A 19441-nucleotide genomic window follows, 5' to 3' on the forward strand; every position below is an offset into this window, starting at 1 on the left:
AGTCAGAATTTTTTCGAAGGCATGTGAGGGTTATCAACCGCTCTAGAAAGCAAAAAGGTAGTGAATTTTCCTATGAGTCCCCAAAGTGAACAACTTTGCCTGCTATAAGAAGTGCTAGGAACATTTGGAGGTTGTCTCACACTGGGCTTATAACTTTTTGAGAATATTCAATGTTATCGAAAATACCTTCCATTCGAGATTAGACGAAGCTTTAATCAAAATGACCTACTTTAGTGGAACTTTTTCAATTTTATGCTGAAAAGTGTTATACGTTCTAGTGATCTGAAGCGTCGCACAGTGGGCTGGAAGGAAACTCCGTGGTAAAAATAAAATTACCTCTCTTCGAATTTACTGTTTTGGGTAACTTTTTTCGAATTAAATATAAATGCATATATTTCAAGGGAAATTCATGTAAAAATGTAAACCAAATATTCAAGGTTGCAAGTGACCAAGTCAACAAGTAATATTTCATTTTTCAAACAAGGTCGAAAATATATAAAAAAAAATTGCTAAATATTAATTTTTAACCCCAACCTTAACCTTACCTTTATCTTTAAACTTACCTTTAACCTTAACTTTACCCCTACCTTAACCTCAATCTTAAACGTAACTTTAATGTTAACCCTAACTCTAGCTTTAACCTTACCCTCAACCCTAACCTTAACCTCAACCTTAACCTTAATCTCAACCTTAACCTCAAACTTAACCTAAACCTTTCGCTTTATCTCTTTTCCGATCTCAATCTTGGCATCTACTAAAGTGACGTCCAGTATAACGAACTTTCGAAATAACGAATTTTCAAATCAACAAAAAACAAATCAACAAAATTATCACAAATCTATATTACGAATGCGAACGATTTTTATTATCCGATATAACGAACTCTGTTTATGTTTTTAGCTGAAACTTTGTGTCCTTTGTCAAATCAAAGGTTTCGTTAAGTCAATGGTAGTTTAACTTCGGAAAATAAGTATGTAAGTACATCTATCTACTTTTAGGTAAAGTTTTACGTAAATTAGGTACAATTTTATAATTCGATTTTCCATCCCTGATGGAATAACAGGTATAAAAGAGGACCAGAAACGAACAGCTGATTGCTCTCTGTATATATAAATAAATAAATATACCTCCAAGTCAAAATTAAACATACCTAGCAGGGTTGCATAGAGAATCGGACATAAATTAATAACTAATTGGCAATTAATAATTGGAATTTTCGTATGATAAATTGGGTAACAATTAAGGCCTAAATTGGTGAAAAGGTTCTTAATTGCCAATAAGGTGCCTGTTTGAACATAGTCTAAGCCTGCAGTGTCCTCTCAGGTACACAGTGATAGTTTTTCGAGTCTCCAGTCTAAAATTAAGCACCCGCTCAGAGATTTCACGTGAGAGAGTTATAAATCTCGTGGATCGTTATAAATCTGTTTCTCAAAATCTCAGGCGGCCCACCTGGAAAATGTGTAGCCGTATAGCTTTCGAAAGAAGGCGATTTAAATAGCTTTTGTCTCTGCCTAAAGGCCTTCAGTAGCGGACTTTTGCTTGGTAAGACCCGGGTTCGAATTCTGGTTCCTCCACCAAACAAAACAAGTTGGTTTTTCGGCCAGTCTTGAGTGAGATATTGATGTTCAGCGGAGTTTCAGCGCAAATAATAAATAAAAATAATAATAAAATAATAAAAAATGAATGAAACGCTTGTTTTGATAATACCAAAATTTTGGAACCACTTTTTTCTAAATATCCTACCGCCAACTTTTAATTAATGTACCTCACACAGCAGCACATGGTTTTTGCGATGTTTTTCGACGCTGATGCTGAGCGAAAATCCTTCAATACGGTTGTCCTTTTTACGCTGCTGTCCATGGGAACTCTCACACATGCAGTGAGAGCAAAGCAAACACCACACACAATGCGTGGGTTGAAAAGCACACACGTTCTCTGAAAAGCTCCCTGGAGAGAACAAGGGCTTGTGGTGAATATACTTACTAAATATGTACAAGGTATGCGCTTGAAAGCTAAGTAAAAAAAAATTTAAAATATAAAGCAGATACTTCCACAGCGGTGAACGGCGAACAAAAGCGTATGGCTGTGCAAAGCCAATGAAAAGAAGTTGGAGCAAGAAGAGAGCGAGTGGTGAGAGAGCGCATACCACACACTGCAGCGTTGCGAGTGGAACATCGAAACATCGCATAAAGCTTACAATTAGGCGCTTACACACTGCAGAGTCCGTTCATATTGAGCTGACAGGATACGTGAGCCTTCTGGCCTGCTGAGTACTGGCATTGATGTTCGGTGCGTTGTGGTCGCAGTCGTTGCCGTCGTTGAAGACGTTGTAGTCGCTGTCGGTGTCGTTGATAACTTGCTGGTGCTGTGTTGCGCTGCGCCGCTGCTGTTGTGGATTTTGTTGGAATTTAAAAAAAAGTGTGTTTTCGCCAGGATTTTTTTCTTTTTCACTCGGATTCCTTTAATTTCGTCGGTAACAATTTTCACGGAAGCAATTCCCGGAAATGCGCAACGGGAAAAAGTTGAATTAGAAAATTGTGCAACACGGAAATAGGAAAATTATCTACATATGTACGTATTTAATGTGTGCACAGAGTAATGTGGAAAATGTGAAAAATGCGAGAATCGCAGAAGAATGTGAAAAGTTATGAGAATTCAGCGATTACATGCTGCAAGAAAATATATATGTAAAAGCAGAAAGAGAAACGGAAATGTGAAACTGATCTATGGTTTTGTGTTACGCTGCCCATAAACGACGGTAAACACATAGAAAATCTTGCTCGAATTTTCGTTGCTTTCATTTTTCAGTTTCTATAAGCTTTTTTTTTTTCTTCTTTGTATTCGACATTTATTTCATACTTTTCCTACCTTTTTACACCTTCTTCCGGGCAGCGAATGTGTGTGTTGCTTGGTTGGTCGCTGGTGTTGTTCGGTCGTACAGTCGGTCGGTCGGTCGGTCGGTCGGTTGGTCGGTCGGTTGGTCGTAGGGTCGAACGGCTGAAAATTTTATAGAGTCCTTGTACCCATTCGTACGTCGGCTCACTTTTGTAGGAGTTCAATATAATATACTAGATATGTGTGCATAAGCTTGACATACATACATACATGCATTCAGATATACAAATGCATGCATAGACATATTAATAATATGCACATATGTGTGTGTTGTTGTTATTGTCGCGAGCGAGCATAAGCACTTTTCCTCAGTTACGTTCGCTCGGGCGAGGGAAGAGCTTCCTACCAACCATTCTCTTACACACCGAAATTCCTCGTGCAACTATGTATCAGCCAGCGATCCATTCATCCTGCCTGCCACAGCAAACATGATGATGGTGATGAGAAGGCCTTAAACAAATGTTAATTTAACAGGGCAAGTGAATAATTAATTTTGAAAGCACCATTGGGCCGCAGTGTCCACCGCAGTGCGTAAAACCGACCATCAAAAAGGGCAACGAAAACGAAAAACAAAGCAACAACAAAAGCTTTGAAAAAAAATACAACAAAACGACTCGGTGAGCTCCAAATGACAAGCCTGTGTGCAAATGTGCCCTTTGGGAGCGTAAAAAAAAAAAATGTGCAAAATCGAAATATGAATTTGCGGATGAATATTCTTAAGAATAGCTATTAAAAGGTGTAAAATGTGCTAAAGAGAATTAGACTAGTTAAGCGAGTATAAAAATAGTGGTACTACAAAAATTAAATATTACAAATAATGAACGAATGAATTAATCGATGTATGTAGTTTTTTTTTAACTCTGCTACCTTAAAAAAGAGGAACATCAGTGTGCGCTGTAAAACTAAACAAAAAAAAAAAAGTTACGAAAAGGCTCAGCGCTTCTCAGAAGAAATCTCATTGACAGCATACAAATCCGAGTGCTGAGCATGAATGGAAGGAAATAATTCACTCCCTGCTATGAAAAGTCACGCGCAAGTACATAGGCAGTACCAACCCATACATAGGCGCGGGTTGTAGTACTCACACTCTCCCTCCCACCCATACTGGCGCACACATACACCCACATGGCATACACACCCACTATGTTGTAAAAATTCTATACATACATATATACATTTATGCATTCAAAGGCTCAGTAGCAGCTGACAAACAAACGCGTGAATATGTAAAGGTATTTAAATGGTACAGTGTGTCAAACTTTATCTAAAAAGTTGACAAAGTGGAGCGTGAAATTGGTTTGTTTTAAATAAAAGGCTTTTAGTCTAGTCAATCTGGCGCGATTATATAGTGGGCACTCCGAAAAATCTAACGAAACTAGGAAAAATTCTAATCGAATGTCTTGAATAACTAACATATCAAAAAAGTTCCATCCACTGTGACCGGGGTATTATTTAAATTAATTAAAAACTAAATAAAAAATATTGTTCAAATCAACACCAAGAGCTATGAGCGGAAACTTTTATGCAACGTGTGGTGGTATAAGCACAACCAAAAAAAAATGTCGTTGTACACCTCTGAGTCTAAAGAATTTTTTTGTAGGGCAATTTCGAAAAAAAAAACAATTTTTTGGCCCAACGTCCTTTTACAATTTTTGGTGACATTTACATTTGGCAGTACAAAAAAAAATTTAAATAGTTCTACTAAAATAATCGCAACACTTCCTTAGCAAAAGTTTAATGATTTTTGGTGAGCTTTAACTTACAGACACATTACATTGGTACATTAGGGTGATGCGAACTGAGATCTAGTGGGTGCGTACTAGAACGCGGTATCTAAGATCGATGAACTTTGGCACAAACAAGAATTGTCTCCTCGAGACAAGAACAATTGATATATCATACTTTAAGATTCGACTGTAAATGCTAAAGATATGACGAAATGTGTTAAATGTTAAGTAATGTTAAACATATGACGAAAAATGTTAAAAGGCGACCCCTACGTTCGGCCAAAAATTTTATATGTATTTTTTTTTTAATTGCCTCCTCGAGACAACAACAATTTTTCCTTCATATCTCTCGCAATAGCTTTAGTAGCATCGTGTAGCGTACATTTTTACTTGGGAAAGCTATTTGGGGTGAACATTTTCATTTATCGATCTTTAGCCATTCTTCGAAAAATTCTAAACTTGTAACACATTTATTGAATACGGTCTGAAAAAAAGTTGTACTCTAGTGTGCTATAAATAATTCGTATTGTTATAAGCACAATTTAATTTGGTAGGGTATATTTAAAATCTACCAGACCCATTCGCTTTGCTTCTCTATCTCATCCCGAGAAGGCAGAAGAGACGTAGCTTTTGTTTTTTTCCAATAATTTCGATGTCGTCGCGATACGTCAGCAATTGTACGGTCTCATAAAGTTTTGTTCCCGAGCGATTCAGTTCTGCGGCTCTTATTATCGTCTCCAACATCAGGTTAAAGAAATCACACGAAAGGGAAGCCTCGTTTGGTATCAAACGGCTCGGAGAGGTTCTTCCCAATTCTGACGGAGCTGGTGATATTGCTCAACGTCATTTTACACAGCCGTATTAGTTTCGCGAGGATTCCAAATTCAGACAACGCCGCATAAAGACAACTTCTCTGCTGTCAAAAGCAGATCTGATGTCAATTCTGATCAGAATGCGGGCATACCTCTAACCTCCTGTAAACACAGATTAAAGGCAGAATATATCGAGGAGGTAAATACCAGGTGTGCTGTGGAAACCGCTTACCATACTACCAGGAAAATTGGGTCAAAGATTGATGTAAGGCGATACTTATGTAGCTCTTACTCAGCTGGACCGGTCTTGTCTCAGATTAGTAGTCGGGGTAATCTCCGGACACTGCCTGACGGGCACGCAGCTAAAAGGTTAGGATACCCCACCAACGATTTTTATTGATGTTGCAGGGACTAGGAGGACGAGGAGGAGGAGACCATCCAACACTATCTCTGCCATTGTGCCGCCCTGGCGAACACGCTCAACCAATTCTTCAAACAGTATTTTCTGGATTGTTTAGCCATTCTGTTACTGTCGAAAGCAGTTTGGTGTGACAATGAAGCCAAAAACTACTGAAAGACTGGAAATCTTTAAACTGGGGCCCAAGCGCCCGAGTGGCAACGCGCGTAATAACCAAATAAGCTCGTCGTAAAATGCTTGACGTTTTATCACTTCCTCTGCCTCGTCTTTCTTTCTATCTTCAGCACCCAACTTCAACACGTGACGCCCTGTCACAAATGAATATTCCGTTTGCTCGGCTCTAGCACCGCGTTATTGTGGAATGCTTTACACAAATTGTATTGGCATGCGGATTATTATCAGTTCGCCTATTCCTAAGTTCCGCTCCGTAAAAAATTGCAGAACATACGTCGTATTGAAGAAGATTGTTCAATGTAAAATTTGGATGAAACCATGCCAATTTTTGGTTTTAATTTTTGTATAGTTAGGATAAGTACTGACGCACAGGAGTCCCGAAACTTTTACGATAATAGAACCAACAAGAAATAGCTTTCAGTTTATCGAACCCCACATCAAATTACTAAAAGTCAAAGGCACTGCAATAGAAATATGAATAAAAACATACTTTATCTTTTAATGTCAGTTAATAAATTGCTTCACTGTTTTATTAATTATTGCTTTATATGTAGTTCGGTATTATGTCTGAAAACTGTATGCGCATTTCTGGGGTAGTATACAGTTTCGACCTGAATTTGTTTTTTGTAAAAGTTTAGACCGAAAACCTTGTTTCACAACGATACGTACTGAAGCATAGCCTTTTTAGCTTCTTCACGGTATTCACTCCTAACACTAACCCAAACTCGTTCAGAGACACAGACTCAAATATGTGTTTCAATGTCGAAGAATTCTAGAATTCTGAAGATCTACGTCTGCTTCGTTAATGGATTTTGCACCCAACCGATATCACTACTAGTTACCATCCGAAAAATAATCTAATACATTACACATTTCATTTGGTAATTTATCGCGTTTCTTGTAGAAAGTTCAGAAATTTTGTTTTCTGTTAAATGATGATAGCTTGCCTCTCGCCAAATATACGGTTGTTGAAAAAGGTTGCGAAAGAGGTTTAAGAAGGTTTTAGTTTGAAATTCCTTTTCAAGTGTGTTAAAAAAAGAAGTGTGAAAGTCTCTTTCTCTCCCTTGGGTTTAAATATGTACATATGTTATTAGTTTAATTGAAATAAAATACACCTAATCTAACACGCATACATAAATCTCATTCACTCAGCGAAGCGGGTGAGGTCAAACTAGTACATAATAATATTTTTTATATGGATGACAGAAATACATTCGGAGCTTTGCCGTTGCCGGCCGAGCGACCGCTGTTAAGAAAAAACATTGTTTCTATACTTTTTTTTGTGTTATGTGTACCATGGCTCGAACACGGGACGTTCGGAGTCGTAGAGTGCGGTACACTCAACGCTCTTATTTATTTAGGTATGCCACTCAGTACAGCAATCATACCAACTACGAGTATATATCGACACCTGAGTGGATGATCGACCTATCTCGGCTGCCAGTTCGGGAACGCCCTATCTCAGAAAACTTTTCCAGAACGCCCTATTTCACAATTTTATTGAAAAACACGCTACCTCAAACGAAAATGTATTGAAAATGTGCTGAGATAGGGCGTTTTTGAATCGGCAACTGGGATAGGGCGTTTTTGAACTGAATTCTGAGATAGGGCGTTCTTCAATTAAATTCTGAGAAAGGGCATTCTTGAAAAGCTTTCGAACTGGCTGGCGAGATAGGTCGATCATCCACTCAGGTCTCGATATACTCGAAAATAGATAATTGGGTCTCGGGCATGCTGTTATAAGCAGGGACCAAAAATAACTGTTATCTCGAATTTACAAATTTAAAACGTTGCCCGAATTCTGAAATTTAACGAAAACGTTGTTTGATAACAGTTATTTCCCAACGTTTATTTTTACGTTGCTTTGTAACAGTTATTGCCCAACGCTTATCTTTTACGTTGCTTGATAACAGTTATTGTCCAATGTTTATTTTTTACGTTGGCTGATAAACGTTGTAAGATAAGAATAATGACGAAAATGGAGATGGAGAAGAAGATAAAAATGGTAAAAATAAAAGTGGAGAAGTCAAATAACCATTATCAGGCAACGTAAAAATAAACGTTGGGTAATAACTGTTATCAAACAACATAAAAATAAACACTGGGAAATAAGTGTTATTGGCGACGGAAAATATATTTCTTCTGCATAGCAGTTATCAAGCAACGTAATAAGTAAACGTTGGGTTATAACTCTTATCGGCAAAATAAAAAGTATTTCTCATCTAATAACAGTAATGGAACAATGTTTTCCCGATAAAACGTTTAATTGTTATGTCCCTGGTTACAAGAATTTTTCTTTTCGTGTGCAACTCAAACCGACTGCCGACCGCCATGCCTATTCAAACCGAATTATAAGCGTTGGTAAACGAACCAGCCCTGATTTATACTTCTGTATCTATGCATTTGTTGAATTATTTAATAGCCATAACCCTGGAGATTATTCTACGGAACCCCTGGGTTCCGCGAAACCTACTTTAGGAAGCTCTGTTATAGCATACAGCCGCGTGCTAAAAAAACAACACAAATACATTTTTCGTTAAACACAAAATATTAATTTGGTTACGTTGGTGGTAAGAGTCTTGTACGGAAAAGTTACGTCTTAAATGACTTTGGGCTCCGTTTGTATGGAAGTCATTCACGACTTTTTCATATAAATGGTAATTTCGTCGTTGATGTCATCTGCATGACTTGGTCATGCAGTGATCATTAAAGACATTCAAGCGACAGTATCTTGCAATGGACTTTTTATAAGTGACCGCTGCAAGACATTGTCTGTTATAAGTCTTTGATATGAGTACACCTGCATGACATTGTCACCAGTGTCATAGTCAGCTACATATATGCCGTTTAGAATTCACAGCAAGTGCTACGATGTCACTAAATCCTCATTCTCTACTGGGTAGTATTCATTTGAAGGATTTAAAAGGCAATTTCGAAATTTCGTTAGCGCTTTGAAAATGTTTGCACTTACGCCAACAGGCAACGAAATAAACAAACAAGAGTCTCAAAGTGACAAAGCGATGGCACGAAACTGGCGAAAAAAGGGCTGGTTGCCGTTGCTGCTGCAATGCTGCATGAAAAGGTGGGTCAAGTGCAGACAGAAAGCAGCCAAGCAAGCTGGTGAATGCTAAGAAGTCGCAAACGTGAAACACACATCTACATATATGTATGTACATATGTATTTACTTATGTATAGGCAAAGGTTTACATGTATTCATATGTGAATTTTCGATTTTTGTATATAAGCACATATGTACATACATACATACATACTTGTATGCCAAAAAGGCCCTTACAAACAAACACACATCCATACGCGCAAATGAACCCGCTTCTCGACTTTATCGCCGAAAATTTACTACAAAACCAGTGACATTATTAGTAACATTAAATCATAAAATGTATCTGCGCGCAAACATATTGCTATTAGTGACCTAAAAAGCCAGCGAAAAAAAGAAATATTTGCACATATAAAAAGTTTTGTGAAAAATACGAGTAGCCAAGCACAGACATGCATTCATAAGTATGGTAATATCATAGAGCTACTCGTACCAAGACTTTGTGCTTCACGTCTCCGCGTCTAGTGGCAGCCAATGATAAATTTATGTTGAGGCTGTGTGCCCAGTTTCTTTCATAAATTATCAACACGCCTGCGGCAGGACATGTTCATATTGTACAATATGAGCGCGAATCCTACATTATAATGTACGTATGTATGTGCATACAAGCTTACCAAAGCCAAGCATTAACTACAACCACACAGTCGGTACATACAGTATCGGTCATATCAATAGCACCCCTATTTCAAAGTGATATTGTTTGTCACTTATGTTTATTTTTTATTTTATTTTTTAAGAATTTTCAATTAAAATGCAGTTCCTTCTCTAACAAAATCCACATAAACCCAGCTTTAAAACTTTGAAGAAAAATAAAAAATGCAACCAATTTCCATCTAAAGTTCAAACATTTTTCTCCGATGTTTTACAATTTTTTTGAGTATACAGTTTTATAAGCCATTCAATGTGCCTGTTTCAAGTGACTAAAAATTACCGTTGATTTTAAAAATTTTTTTTTTTGCTGAAGGAGTTGCGTTGAGTTGTCTTTCATATAAAAATAAATTCTTTATATGGAAGGAAATGCGACAAAAAAAAATCACACTAAAATTGACTAGGCTATAAAAGTGCATACTCAAGAAAATTCTAACACTTATAAGAAAAGTCTTTAAAATTAAAAAAAAAAATTTGATGAATTTTTTGTTTTCTACAATGTTTTAAAAATGATTTATATTGGGTTTTTTTAGAGACTGAATTTTTATTAAAAATTTCCAAAAATAAATAAATAAACATAAGTGGCAAACAATTTCACTTTGAAATGGGGGTGCTATTAATATGACCGATACTGTATGTATTTATGTGCATATGTAAGTTTATTGTACAAACAATTGCGCCTGCATGTACGCGAATGCGAAATTTATGCCCCAACATACCGCACACAAGCATACAAACATGCATATGTAGTAGTACCCTGTAGTGAAAGCTGCTCGTTCCGAAGAAGCTTACTACTATGTACTCCGCTTTTTAGCTTAACAAGTTCGTCTTTAAGATAAGAATATCCTACGCAATGTCAATTGACAGCTTATGCATCAACATCTGGCAGTTGCTATACTAGTCAGCATTTGTATTAGCTCAAAGCAGTTGACAGATAAAGAAAAAATCGTATCTTTCCAATGTAGAGATGATTCGACGAAGGCTGTTCGAAATTGTCGAACTGGTCCATCTTCGCATCAGCACTTACTAGTTAACGAGCTAGTCAACCAATTGGATACCATATCTACTGCAGCGCATATGTACGACCATGTGTGAGTGTGTGTGTGTGTTTGTGGCAACGCAGCCATGGCCTCTGCATATTCAACATAAACTTTGATGTCGCTTCTACTTCTACTTTTGCTAGCTTTGCCGCATTGTTGTTGCCACATTTGCTGTAGCATCATCGTAACAATAGTTGTTAATCCCCCCCCTCAGCGAGCGGACGCGAAGGCTCTTCAAACCGTTGGATCTAACTTTGCATTGACATAACTCTATTCTTCTTCGTTGTATGCATGTGTGTGTGTGTGTATGTATGCACATGTAACAATACCATGTTTGCTTTTGTATTTGTGTACATTATGCCCAAGCCAATCTACGGGTTAACATGTGTAGTTCCCATTGTATTTAGGGGTGATTCCATAGCTGAGCTTTAATATGTTCTTTTGAAGTGAAGCTTGTTTTGTTGCGGCACTGAATTAAAAAAAAAAGTTGTGGGTCGATCCCATGCGCGACTGAAGCATTACCTACAAATATTACTAGTGAGCTCGCACGCCAAAACTGAGTTTAAAATTTTAAACAGATGGCAACTCTCTTCAAAATATCTTCAAACTAAAACTTTATTAAACTTCCTTTGTCTGACACACATACTTTAAAATGTATTTTAATTTCGTAATTGCTGCAATTCAAGTCAAATTTGATTTTTTAAACATGTGGCAACCCTTCCTCCCTTCAAACTCATTTCGATTGATACTCATCTTTTAATAGTTAATTCAAATGATTAAATAATTTAAATTTTACTTTTTAAACAGGTGGCAACCCTCTTAAAACTTCTCAAAAATATTCTAAATATTCAAGCTAAAGATGTCTTAACACTCTTTCGTTTTACACCCATATTTAAAAATCTCATATAACTTTTGTATAAATCAATTAATTTGAACGACCTTCCGCTGTAACAGTGGTATTTTTATTTATTTCATGTAACGTTCTGTTATGAAACATGAAGGTTTATAAGGAAGGAGCTTGGGAAAATTTCTCGAATACAGATATCTTTTGCAAATAAATCCGTTATACGTAAATCAAATGCTACCTTAAGATTTATACATAGACATACCGGTCAAATTTAGTGGTTGTATAGCTCAAAAACCGTAAAACTTGAAAAACCGCGAATTTCCAAACCGTTTGCCGATTTCTGAAACGCCGCCGGTAGTCGGAAAATGGACTTTAAAAAACCGCATGGCGAAAACTTGCTTAGAAGAATTTCCGGCACTGCTCAAAAATGCATATGAGCAAATCTCACGATTTGTTTTTTTAGTGTGACTTCCTTCCCTCGCCAGAAAAAAAAACGGTAAAGCATTTTTCCTTCATAGGTATACATGATTCAATCAATGCACAGTGGGCCAGAAGAAAGATAAAGTGGCCAAACTAGTTTTTTGACTATTTTAACGTGAACAAATCAGAAAAAAATATGTTTATGATATAGCTTTTTATCTAAAGTATCAAAATCCGTGGTACATCGAAAAGTACCGGGTGTCCAAAAATTATGAAAAATCCGAGAAGGTACATATTTTGAATTTTTTGAAGTTTTAACAGCCTTAAATGTATTAACAACTAAACGGATTTATTCTAATTTCTCCCATTCTACTTGGTATTTTCTGTAGAAAGTTTCTGGAAAAAAAAAGCAGGGTTGCCATATGAAAATTAATTATTATTCGAAAGCTCCACAGCAACCTTCAATTTCTATAGTAAAACAAAAACCGTTTGAAGAGATAAGAAAAATATTTTGGAGTGGGGTTGCCACCATTCTAAAAAGTTACAATTAAGTTTATTAAAAAAGTTCACGTTTATGCATAAAATTCGTAAAATCGTTATTAAAACAACAGATCTGTAAACTAATAGTTAGAGAAAATAGCGCCTATCTAGGCAATGCCTCCAAAGAAAATCCGTTTATTCGCTCTCCTGTAAAATTTGAGTGGCGTAAGATAGGCGGTTTTGCAAAAAAAAATCGACGAGAACATATTTTGTTACAGTACTTTTTCTAGGACTTATTGATAGTTTAAATAAACAAATACAAGTGCTAGATCTGTAGTTTTAGAATTTATTAATAAATCCAACAAATTTTTTCATAATTAAGGCTTAAAACGCTTTTTCAGAATTTATGGATTCGGAGTTTGTTATGAACATGACAAAATGTTTCAAATGTCATAATATTTTATTTTTGCATACTCCAAGGTATCTAGATTAAAAAAGTTTATTGTTTTAAGCTTTTAAATAACATTAATTTTTGTTAATTTTTCAGTATTCTGGCCCATTGTGCAATACTCCAGAAAGAAGTACAATAAAAAATAAATCAAGTATTTGAACAATTTTAGCCATAAAATATTTTCTTAAGCGAGAAAGTACCGAAATTACTCCTTTTTCATTGTCACTCAAAAAAAAACCATAATATTTTTATTTAATAACTTTGGAAAGTCTTCAAATAAAATATTCATATATCATATCTGAGAAGTTTCAAGAGCGTGCACCCAAATAAAAGAAAAATGGCAGCATGCAGAATATCTGTTGCAGCTATTTTGTAATTTTTGAAATTTTACGATTTTTTAATCTTAATAATTTAGATACCTCAAAATGTTAAAATTAAACGATGAAAATATTCTTCTTGCCAAAACGAACGAATATAGTGTAATAAAACTAGTGTGTCACCAAATGAGAAAAAAAATCATCATTTATGATTTGGGAAACTAAAATTATATTTTTTAAATTTTTATTGGCACCATCGAAATACATTCTAAAATTGTTATACATACACATGAAGAAAGTAATATGTATGCGCATAAGGATACTATGTACAAATAATATGGCTTTTTATTTAAGGCGTGCGAGTAGTTATATCCGCATGAGTAGTTATTTTTACATTCTTTAGTAGTTGCGGAATAGTTCAAACGTTATTAAGGAATGGATATTCTGCCAAAATCCGCAATAAAATCAATTTTTTTTTTCTTTAATTTGGTCCTAAAATTGTCACGCTTATTTCTAAAAGATAATTCTATTTATAAAAAAAGGTGTCGAACAAATGTTGCTAGTGAATGGGATATTCAGCCGAAAGCCTCAATAAAATCTGCGTTTTGTCAAATTTAGTTCGAAAACTGTAACGCACATTTCTAGGGGTTTCTCGCCTTAGCGGAATCCACAATAAATTTACATTTTTTAATTTGTTGCATGATAGAGAAAAAACTGATGGCTTTACAGATCAAAAATCGCATCCCCAATAACGCAAATTCTTTTTCGACACAGTTATCGTAGTAGATCATGTGACTACCCGTAATTGACAGCGCCTATAGTTGCGTACTTATTATCCTTTATACATATTATCGCCTTTTTGTCTTTATCGTGATTATTATAGAAATCCTTATCATACATACCTCAAAATATGTAATTGGAATTGCCCCCGAAATGTGAACATATATTGGCATCTTCATACAATACATGTAAATATGTACATACATACATATGTGTGTACGTATGTAAAACACGCACACTTTCTCAACAACAGCATGGCTAAGTAGCCAAAAGCAGCCAACAGCCCAGCCGTTGCAGTCATCAGATGACAACGTGTTTCTTTTTATAGCCCAAAATGCAGAAACGTTTCCACTTCCTTGAAGTGCCATCGCATATTCCGCATTCGCCTACACATACATACACAATTTTACATGCATATGTATTACATACATAGGTATTGGCAATGTAGTGGTATTCTTGTTATTTTTCTCTTGTCCTTCGCTTCGTTTTCCTAGCATTGCTTTTTTGTGGTGAAAAGCTAGCCGCTATGGCGCATGCGTTCCATTAAGTGCACCTGCGCTCGCTTGAGTTGGCGCTCCTGCGAACACATCTGCTTGGGCTCTCTAAAGGACAAACCCGCACAGCCGAACACACACACTCGCTCAATTACTCTCCGGGACTTACGGGACATTCTTTCTTCCTCTCACATTGCACCTCAAAAATCTATGCTGCGATGTTTTTTGTTTGTTTATTTTTAATTTCTGTCGATTTCTTTGCACAACACAAAGTTCGTCTGGCTGGTAGCACTGACTACTGGTGACTGGTGGCTGATGATGAGTGCTTGAGTGCTGGTTAGTTGTTAGTTGTTGGTGGGTTGGCTGGGTGGTTTGGGTAAATATTCGTTGCGGAAGACGCTAAATATAAAACTTACCATGCTATTAAAGTCGCACGGCTATGAAATGTGCACAGGCGAGTGCATACAAACATACAAGCAGGCATGTATGTATGTATGTATGTATCTATTGAGTTGTGTGCCACACTATTAGAGAATAATAAATTCATATTTAGAATTATTTTACATACTTCCCAAAAATTGCTAGAACTTGAGCCTTAACAAATATTTTATACTATTTGCGCCTGTATAAAAAATGCTCACCTCTAAAAATTATTTTAATGGTCAGTACTGGATAATCCTTATTAATATAAATTCGAGTGGTTTATTTGTTACGCTTTAACTGCTCAACTGATCATAATGAAATGTCGCACACTCTCACCAATTTTCAGCTTTATGCGAATTATTGCAACCTTGAAAATCTAACTTCACCGGCCTAATAGGAACTAATTTTAAAGATATGGTTTGAATAGAGTAGAAATTAAAAAACTATTAGTTGCACGGATTATAATGTACTTCAATTACTTTGAAAAATAAAAATAAATTATTAAAAAAATCCTGTTTCCTCCCTGTCGGTGGGTTCGCGATCGGCGAGGGAGTGTTTGACTTCCCTATTGACCGCGTCTGACTATTTTGCATTAAGCTTATTTGGTTTCGAGGTCACAGCGAAATAACTGGCAACTGCACGGGTGATGAGCTCGCAAGACAGGGAGTCCTTGAGGAATTACTTCCGAATAGGGAGGGTCTGGCGGCTCCAATCACCTCGTGTGGTCTGCTTCTGGACAGATGGGCGTTTAGTCAGCTCAGCTGGGCTTGAACCCAGGCCCTGCGGAATGGTGGTGCGCACTGCTAACCACTACCCCACAGCAGTCGCCAATCTATGTATGCTCATACATATATCATAATGTTGCTTACTTAATTACGTATTTATTTGTCTCTGCAACTGTCATTGTCTTTCAACATAAAGTAACCATTACAAGCAATTAACTCATAAATATAATGTTAAAGTGTAATGCACTAAACAAGAATCATCTCATCTGGGACAAAAGTCAGCACGTCTGCCTTGCTGCTTCTGTACCAGCGTCCAAGTATAGCTGTGTGTATGTCTGTACGATTATAATTATAAGTACATAGTATGTACTCCGTCATGTCCCAGCGGATTGGCACTTAATTGTTTAGCACTGTTAGGACCTCATTACTTCCATGCAAATACATAATTTATGCACTTACACATCTACATACGTACATATTTATGTACTAGAGTATATATATAAATGTATACATATGCACATCCGTATGAATGTAAGCAGAGCACGTTTTCACAGTGAAAACCATTCGTGAGAGTGCGCTTGTGCTTTTATCTGAGCGCAAGTGATAAGAAATTTATTGGGAACATTGACTAGTTTAGGTAGGTGGATCTATACTTAGGTATTTACAAATGTATAGGTTCAAAATGCATGCACACATGTCTATTTATATACATAAATATACTATATGTGGAAAGGAAAATATACACGTTTGCATTTCTGGTTGGCAGAGTCAAGCAACAAAATGGTCAGCGATTGTACATTTCGTTTTACTGCTAACAGTGGTCTTTTGAGACATGTGGACTCCTTAATGAGGTCCACTATTTTCGGAAATTAATTTATGACAATGCGTATCTATGTTACATGATTTTGTATGCGAAGGATAGTGAAAGCTGAAAACAGTGGTCAGTGAAAGCTGAAAACAATCGTCAATGTAGGCAAGTTGAAATGACAAAAAAAATATACAGAGACACGTAAACTTAATTTTGAGTCGTAGATTATGGATCTGTATACCGTTCAGGTCATTTATATTTTAAGTTTGCATTAGGAATAAAAAAAAAAAACTAAATTTTAACAAGGAAAATGTAACTCATACGCCACGTAGGACTATGTATGAATATGGACTTGTACATGGCGTATGAGTAACATTCTTTCCTGCTCATATTTGATCCAAAAAAATCATTTTGCATTTTCCTTTCACCATTCACAATTTTTTTTATTTGCTCATCGATTTTCTTCATTAGTAGCTTGACTTTTTTCTAAAATTTTGTTATTTTTTATTAAATTTAAATTTTTTTCATAAAAATGAAAATACATATCTTGGGAAAATAACCGTATATAGAAAAACAGAATACAGATTCTTAAGTTAAGTTTACGTTTTTTTGTGTGATTTAAAAACTTGAAATTTTTCCTACAGTGTAATTGGACAGGGCCTCATGCCGCTTGCGCTTACATACATATATGTACATTAGACTGCATCACTCCTCATACAAAAAATAATCGGTACTATTTTTCCATTGGAATTATAAAATCTACTATATTTTAAGACGTCCAGCAAAATATTTCGGAAAAATATTAAGATTTAAGTGAGCTGGACCGATTTGAAAATACCTCCAAAAATGGTTTTTTTTATGAATAAAAATAGTTTCTTAAAGATTTTTTTTGAAAAAATCCCCTCAAATGACAAAACGGTTTAAGCTTAAAATATTTGCATCAAAATATTAAAAAAAAATTTAAAAAAATTTTAACGTAATCGTAATGATGATGCTGTTTTTAACATTTTTCAAAGATTGGTATAAGAAAAACTTGAATAACTGAACCTAAACTCTTCCGATTTAGACTTAAGAGGTGTCATTGGAAAGGTGTTTAAATAATAAACTTATTCAAAGGATGGAAGAGAAAGGTAGGAGAAACGAACCTCATTCAAAGTTGAATTAAGATGTTTTGGTATTCGAAAAAAAAGATGGGACACGAATGACGTTTCTTTTGGCCAGAAATGTAAACGGTGTGAAAATATCTTTCTACTGAGATCCCATAAGTCTAAATCAGAACAGTTTTGGCCCAGTTATTCAAGTTTTTCGTAAATCAATCTTTGAAAAAAGTAAAAAAACAGCATCAAAAATCTCATTCTTACGATTCCGTTGAAAAGATTTTTAAATATTTTTATGCAGATTTTTTAAGCTTATTCTAATTTGTCATCTGAGGGGACTTTTTTCAAAAAGTTCTTTAAGAAACTATTTTTATTCATAAAAAACTTCATTTGTGGAGGTAATTTTAAATCGGTCCAGCTCTCTTAAATCTTAATATTTTTCCGAAATATTTTAGTGGACGTCTTAAAATATAATAAATTTAGTAATCCCAGCGGAAAAACCGCAACTTTTTTTGGTGATGCAGTCTAATGTACATATATATATAAACATTATTTATTGCTACTACAATTTTGTTAGCATAAAACTACTTAAATTATAATTTCAACTTTCAAAGTTGTGCGTTTACACCAATAATTTTATCCAAAGAAATAAATAATAAGAAATGTTTTTGCCGCCTCATTGAGTTGCCATTAAAAGTCAGTGCCTACATTAATACATTTGTCACAATGTTAACGTGTCGCGTACGTTAACAAACATATGTATGTACATATGCACATAAATACTAATGCTCGTATTTACATGATGAGTGCATGCATGTGCGTGTGTATGTACATGTGTATGTCCATACGCACTTAAGGTCACCAATATTAATCACAGTGTGTAGAAGGCGGGGACAGCTGATGTGTACACGGTAGAAGGTGTTAGGGTGGGCATACAATTTTTTGCATGTATGTATTTGTGTTTAGTCTGTTTGTTATTTATATGCTAATGATTTATTTATTGTTTGTTGTCATTAAATATTCGGCCGTTGGCATTGAAACGCGCAAACAAAATAAGTAAAACAGATTTTATGCCACTACAGTGTGTGCTGTTACTTTTGGTCAGACTAAATAAGCAAATAAAAAATTGTATGTTTGTAATTGCATTCCAATAAAAGCCTTTTCGTTTAACTTTCATTCTTAAATACTACTTATCAGAGATCGGTAACTAAAAATCACTCATTCGTAATGGCAAACACAAAAATTTATACTTTAATAGGCTAGCATAAATTTTGTACGCCTTCCTGTGACGGTTCTACAAAACCAATTTTAAAACAGCAACTCCATTGTAAAAATATATTTATTTTCATGGCGAGAATCTTTATGGCTTTTAAAATTTGCTACTCCGTATCAAAATTTCCGTTCTTATGTATAGTTGTTCAACTTAAATTGTATTTGATTGGCTAACGGTGTAATATTTTCGCATTTTCTTTTGCTTGGTTTTTTTTTTTGAACACGAAAACGAATACGAAGCTGAATACGAAGACAAGTCCAAAAACAAAAAAGAAAGCAAATACAAAGAGAAACTGAATACAAAAACGAAGACCAATACGACGACTTAGACGAACACGCAAGGACTAGTAGGAGTAACGAAATGAAAAATACGAAAAATACGAATACGAATACGAAAATGAATTTGAGAAGAAGGGAAATACGAAGACGAGGTGGTATTGAGAACAACCAAAGGCGGATGAAAAGACAAATTCGAATAACACGACGAAGAAAAA

At 35.5% G+C, this 19441-nt stretch overlaps 1 protein-coding gene across 3 annotated transcripts in view; it reads left to right on the plus strand.

The window, feature by feature from the left end:
• The first annotated feature begins 2291 nt into the window (after positions 1-2291).
• Positions 2292-19441, plus strand: part of LOC118741293 — a 29415-nt gene continuing 12265 nt past the window's right edge. The window contains exon 1 of one of the 3 annotated variants that reach the window (XM_036473220.1): positions 2292-2758. The gene's annotated coding sequence lies outside the window, so the exon portion shown is untranslated. The remainder of the gene's footprint in view (positions 2759-19441) is intronic. The other 2 variants (XM_036473222.1, XM_036473221.1) reach the window with 2 other exon arrangements.

This window comes from Rhagoletis pomonella, unplaced genomic scaffold, assembly GCF_013731165.1.
Source record: "Rhagoletis pomonella isolate Grant_MI unplaced genomic scaffold, Rhpom_1.0 Rhpom_scaffold_00006, whole genome shotgun sequence".
Classification (NCBI taxonomy): domain Eukaryota; kingdom Metazoa; phylum Arthropoda; class Insecta; order Diptera; family Tephritidae; genus Rhagoletis; species Rhagoletis pomonella.